Here is a 6,046-nt window from a genome sequence, read left to right as displayed (position 1 = left end):
TGTAGTATTTACTGTATATTTGTTTTTATCTAACAAACTCAGTTATAGTCAGTTCTAAACAACAGTTACATTCCACTGACTGAATGTGGAAGCCTAATGTGTTTTGAGCTCACATGTATGCACCTAGAGTTAAATGACCTAATTTGCACCTTCAGTTCCAAGTGAGACTAAGCCAACATCAAAAAAGCTAGCTAAATCCTAATACTTTCGCTCAGTTTAAAACCCTTCAAAATAAAATTTGCTTGAATAACTGAAAGAACAATCAGGATGTTGAGTAAGTGCCTTGAGACACATCCAGGTACGATATGGCTCAACTACTCAAAGTGACCAGAGCCTTGAAAAAATGTCCAACTGAGAAATGAAAGGCATGAAAGTAAAGGGAGGGGAACAACCGATGAGTGTGGTGTGGGCTCTGTTTTCCTGAATATGACTGAACATAGAATGGCTTGGGTTGGAAGGGGTCTTAAAGGTCATCCACATACATCACTCTGAAAGTCATTCTGAAAGTAATGCCTCCTATTTATTGCCATGGAAACTACAGCAGCTACAGAGAACACAATAACATTGTTTGATAGAGCAAGTTCTCAGCTACGAAACACTGTTTTTCAACATAGTCAACATCATTTGCTTTGCATTTTTGCCAGCAACGAACAAGAGCCTTCATGCTGCGTTTATAAAAATCTGCACCAGCAGAGGTGATCCACTGCTTCACAGCTGCCATGACAATGTTAAAATGCATCACTTACCCCCTCACTGTGCTCCCATCCACCATTTGGTCTCCATAAACATTCATCAAGTGTTGATAAATGTCAAAGGGTGCAATTTTTTTCTGCGTGGAGGAATTCAATTACCTCTGCTTCACGAGCACTTCCATGTCAGACGCCATTTTGTCAGACTGACCCTCTGCTGCCATTTGTCACATGGCAACAAAATTTAATAGAATATTGGCAGGGATGTTCAACCTCTACTGCCATCCCACTAACATCTGCCTCTGACATTGTGGGTCAACATAATAAGTAGGAGGCATTACTTTTGCAGCACCCATCTTAGTTTCAACATCCTCTGACTGATGGAAAATGGAGAATTCAATCAACTACTCCCACAGTAAACTTTCTCCAAAATCTTCAAGATAAAAGCTGAATCAGAGACTTTTTCCCATGGGCAGAAAACACTGTTAACTGGATGGTCTTGCTCTTCATATGAAAAAAAAGTTCTGAGGGATGGAAAATCTTGAAAGATCCAGAAGGGTACTTCAAATGTAAATCCAGTCTTGTGGAATATCTCTATAGGAATTAGATGTTTACTCCATCATTAGAGTTTGGTAGAGTCAATGGATACGGTAAGAGTCCACCACAAACAAACAAACAAACAAAAACAACAACAACAAACAACATAAAAACAATGAGGTTGCAGGTGTCTGGTGAACAAAACCTACTCGGAGAAGTGCGGCCTGGTGAGCTACTCCAAAGTTGTGACCAGACAGAAATCATATTTAATATTGCAGTTGACAAGGCAAATCAGGTAAATTCAGCACACAGATAGTCAATGTGAAGGAAGAGAACTCTTTAAAAATGAGCCATATGACCTAAAAAAAATGCAAAGAAACACCTTAAGGTACGGAGCAGAAAGGAAGGAGCCCACAAGCTGTCCTGAGACTCTTAGAAATGCATTGCTTTGGAAACCTTAGTAAAATATGTGCCAGAATTCATACAGAAATGAAATATGTCCAAAAATAAAGTCCCTGGAAAATTTAAGAGTATCTCATAGGAACAGTGTAAAAGAAACCATTAATCAGAAGGAAAGTCCATAAGGTCATATACATATGTTAAATAAATCCCCCAAAGCAACAATTTTAAGATAGCCTTTCAAACAATTATGAAGATGATAGAAAAAAATTACATCGACCGGCAATGGACCATGAAAAATACGATATCAGTAAGTTATCAGAATTAGATGGTGTTAAAGACAAGTTCTTAAGGAACTCAAAAGTGAAATTACAAAATACTCGCTGTCCCCAAGTGGGATGGGGAAGAATCAGAAAAAAAGGTAAAACTCTTGGATCGAGATAAGGACAATTTACTAAGACAGAAAAGGAAGGGAAAGTCATAGTAAATACATGTATATTTATAAACAAAGTGAGGAGAAGGAAAACACAAACAACAAGCCAACTTTCCTCAGCAAAAAAGGTGATGCACAGAGCAATTGCTCACCACCTAGTGACCAATGTTCAGCCAGTCTCTGAGCAGCTGCAACCCCCCAGCCAACACCCCCCAGCTTTACTGTTCACCATGATGTTATGTGGTATGAAAGATCCCTTTGACCAGTTTAGGTCAACTATTTTCTTTTTGTGCACTCCCAGCTCCTTGTACTTCCCCAGCTCATTGATGCAAGACAATGAGAGAAGTCAAAATGTCTAGGACACAATGTAAGCACTGTTCTGCAACAACAAAAACGTTGGTGTTAGATCAGCATTATTCACATCCAAAATCCTCAACACCAAACCGTATCAGCTACTATGAGCTCACACCCAAGCCCCCTTGGCTACTAGATCCTTCCAAAAAGCACACAACACAAAGAAAGAAAGGGTTTTGTTTGGTTTGCGTTTTTAATTTACTTTTTTTATTTTTTATTTTTAATTATCTACCACATTTCAGCCATCTTGATTTTAGTTTCCAGCAAGTGAGAGGCTTATCTTTTTATCGTTTTCCGATTTGTGCTGAATTGCTCCTCCTACTTCAGCCTGTAACTTGAGCCATTTTCTTTCTTCCTGTTATTTTTTTTTAACAACTGATCTAGAGACTGCTGATAGGTAAGAGCACAAGACTTTTTAATGCTAGAAAAGACACATAATGAAAAGAGCAAAATAATATAACTGAGATGCTATTTTGGCTAGATATATTCCATTTACTACTTCACAGGAGAGGTGTTGGGATTGCAGTAATGATAAGGAATAAAGTAAAGGATATCTTAGTAAAAATGGGGCAAAAATGAATACTTCAATAACTAAGTCTCAGCATATTTATATAAGTTAATCAAGTATTGTTTTGAGACTTACACTGCAGTTTTAATTGTTTCATTGAACGACTACTTTGGAAATACATCTAAACTTTGCAAAGATTTGTAAATGCAAACTTGTAATCAGAATGTGGATTAATGTGCTTGTCTATATATCGTTAATTTTTTTAGCATGCAGCTGAGTACAACTTGGGAATGCATTATTATCTTCTAACATGTTTTTTGGGTGATTAGTATTATAAGCGGCGTTGTGGATACTTGCATTGTCTCACTTTTCTCCTCTGGGTGTTTAAGTTAAATTCTGTACGCTTATGAGTAATGGTGTAACCCTCAGGTGCTTCCTTACAACACTCAGCTTTATTGCCCTAACGTACTTTTACTACCCTTCAGCACTTTGCCGATATTTTTCATTGAAAGAGGGCAAGAGTACAAACTCATGACGGTTAAGATAGATTCCAGGTGCAAGATAACATAACCGTAGATATAGGGAACGGGGCATTCTGGGAGACAGGGTGATTGGCTTAGTGGAACTATGAGAGGAGCTGTAAAAAAGGAGTAGCTGGTTGTAGTTAAGTCACCACTAGCACCTTGCTCTGATAATCTTGCACCAGAACGTGACACACCATTGCAGAATCAGTGTAGGTGAGAAAGCATGAAGCACAGCTCGGTGTTGTAGATGAATCCAACGCGAGCAGGTGACGCATTGCAGCCCATGCATAGCATGAGAGCCTAGCAATGTAAGAACAGCGCTGGCAGTGAGCTCCAGTGAGAGTTCAAGGTCTACCCAGGACACAAGCTACCTGCAAGACAGGTCCAAGGTCTGTCAAGAAGGGACAGCTAGGCACAGGAGTGCAGTCCATGGCACAAACTTGAATTTCCAAGAGAAATGGGCAGAAAATGTGGCTGGAGGTGAGGGTGCTCAGGGTTGTTAAGGCTTCTTATTGCACTTAAGGCATTGACAATGACAAAACTGAGAGCACCATGTGACCAACCCAATTCTTAGTGCCAAAAGAACCCCAGTGACTACAGCATGCAGCCAGATGGAGGGTATTGAGGGTCTGTCTGTGCTCCCCATCTTGCTCATGGATTTCCTCTTAGGATAGTACTGAGCTGCAAGAATCCCTTCAGCAGAGACAAAAAAGGGAGTCTGTAGTTTACGCCAAACTAAAATCACCATCAGCTACAATGAGGGAAAAATTTCGCCTGTTCCAAGGGCTGTATATTTTGTTCACATTGATTAGAAGCACAAAAATATTTCCTGCTTGAAATTGCAAAGCTTCAGTCTAACGAGATGTAGTTGTTCTGTAGAGCAGTTCTATGGTTGTGAAGTTCATCCTTGACAAAGCAAAACTCACTTTCAGGTGGCCTAAATGCTTTGCCATTCCGAGGCCAAGAAGCAAAGTGCAACAAGATTTCATCACAATTTTAAATCTTTTTAAATCTTTGGTGTGGCCCATGGTGTGGTCTGAGCTTTGGTAAGAACAATTGTTCCATCTTGCTTTTTTTTTGTCTACTGCTTCTTTATTGTCTGTTGGAAAATGGTGGAACAGAGGAGGGGGAAAGGCCCAAATGAGTCTTAAGGAATTTTCTTTATTCAGCCTCTGTTCAAACCACACATTTTGCACTTTGGATGATATCAGCAGAAGGTGTACTGAATATTTCCCACTCTACATGCTAAACAGGAATGAAGACTTCAATGTCTTGCTAAAGAAAGTACTTCTCTCTTAGGAAGATACATTTGGTTATGCTTTGTTCCTCTCAGGAATTCTTATTTTTTCTCATAGCAGGTCAGCCATTTCCAGGAGGATTATGAACAACTTGCCCAACATGACAGTTTTTTGGAGTGGGTGCTCAAACAAGAAGATCAGAGTAGTCCTGTTCTTGAGTCTTCCAACATGTTTTTTTATTGCAATGTGGTTTACAGGTAAGAGAGAAGTTATTATATCCAGTGATTCAATTTAGCTGTAGAATGTCAATAAGTATGATAAATTCTATGTAAGATCAGTGGCATACAAGAAATGAAGAAAGCAGAATCCATGGAGTAGGCTGGAACTAAGTTCTAGTTCCAATTTCTCTCAACCACACTTTTCCTCTAAGCATGTCAAACACCTTCCATTTTCCAGCATTGGCGTATAAAAGAGAGTGCCACCAAGCTAAATATCTCTTCTGTGGTCTCCCTTAGTTGCTGATCACTAGAGTATTGTTGTCCAGGATGAAAAGCCCCTTGGGGAGAGACAATTACAGAAATCTAACTTTGGTGTAGACATATTCTTCCAGAAGGAGAATGCTTTCAGCTCTGTTTGAGTCACTTTGAAGATATTTGTTTTAAACTCATGCCTGGTTCTTTGTGGTCAGGAATGGGCTTCTGTTTAAACCATTGATTAGAACAACATTAAAACTTGATGTGGTGTGAAGTTTCTGAGGTGGGTCTCCAAATCAAGGGATAAGGAAAGAGCAAGATAATGACTGTTGCTGTTCCAGCCCCGGCTTGCTCGCCAACACACACACTGCTGATGTACCCACCAGGAAAAGGTCAAGAGCAACGTCCTATAGCAAAGCAAAGTTCTGCTCATTACTTTGACACAACTTAGTGTACAGTTCAGCATCATTTATCCTAAAATATCACACTTGCACTTCAGATCATATTCCCATCTTCTGATGGAATAAATGTACTGCAGATCTTGCCTTGTAGATCAAGACCAGGGCTGGGACAGCATTGGCCATCTCAAATGATGAGAGACACTCCAGTCCTGCTCTGGATTCTCAGGGAGTAAAAGTAGGTGTGTTGTTTTATCACACGCATGAAAAAGGCATAGTCAGTCTCTCACAGGTCCCATAGGCAGGCTGAGTGAAAAGCAAGAACCTATATAGATTGCTTTCAGGGTGTGAAGATTGTTGCACAGATCTTTGCACCTCGTGTTGTTAACTTGCTCCTTGGTCAGTGAGCTTTCAATTGTAATTCTCCCACTAATGTACCTATTGTCTGTCTGAATAAAATTCCTGCCCCAAATGCCCCTGTTCTCCAAGAATA

This window comes from Numida meleagris, linkage group LGE64 (assembly GCF_002078875.1).
Source record: "Numida meleagris isolate 19003 breed g44 Domestic line linkage group LGE64, NumMel1.0, whole genome shotgun sequence".
Classification (NCBI taxonomy): Eukaryota; Metazoa; Chordata; class Aves; order Galliformes; family Numididae; genus Numida; species Numida meleagris.
Note: the sequence above shows the minus strand (reverse complement) of the source record.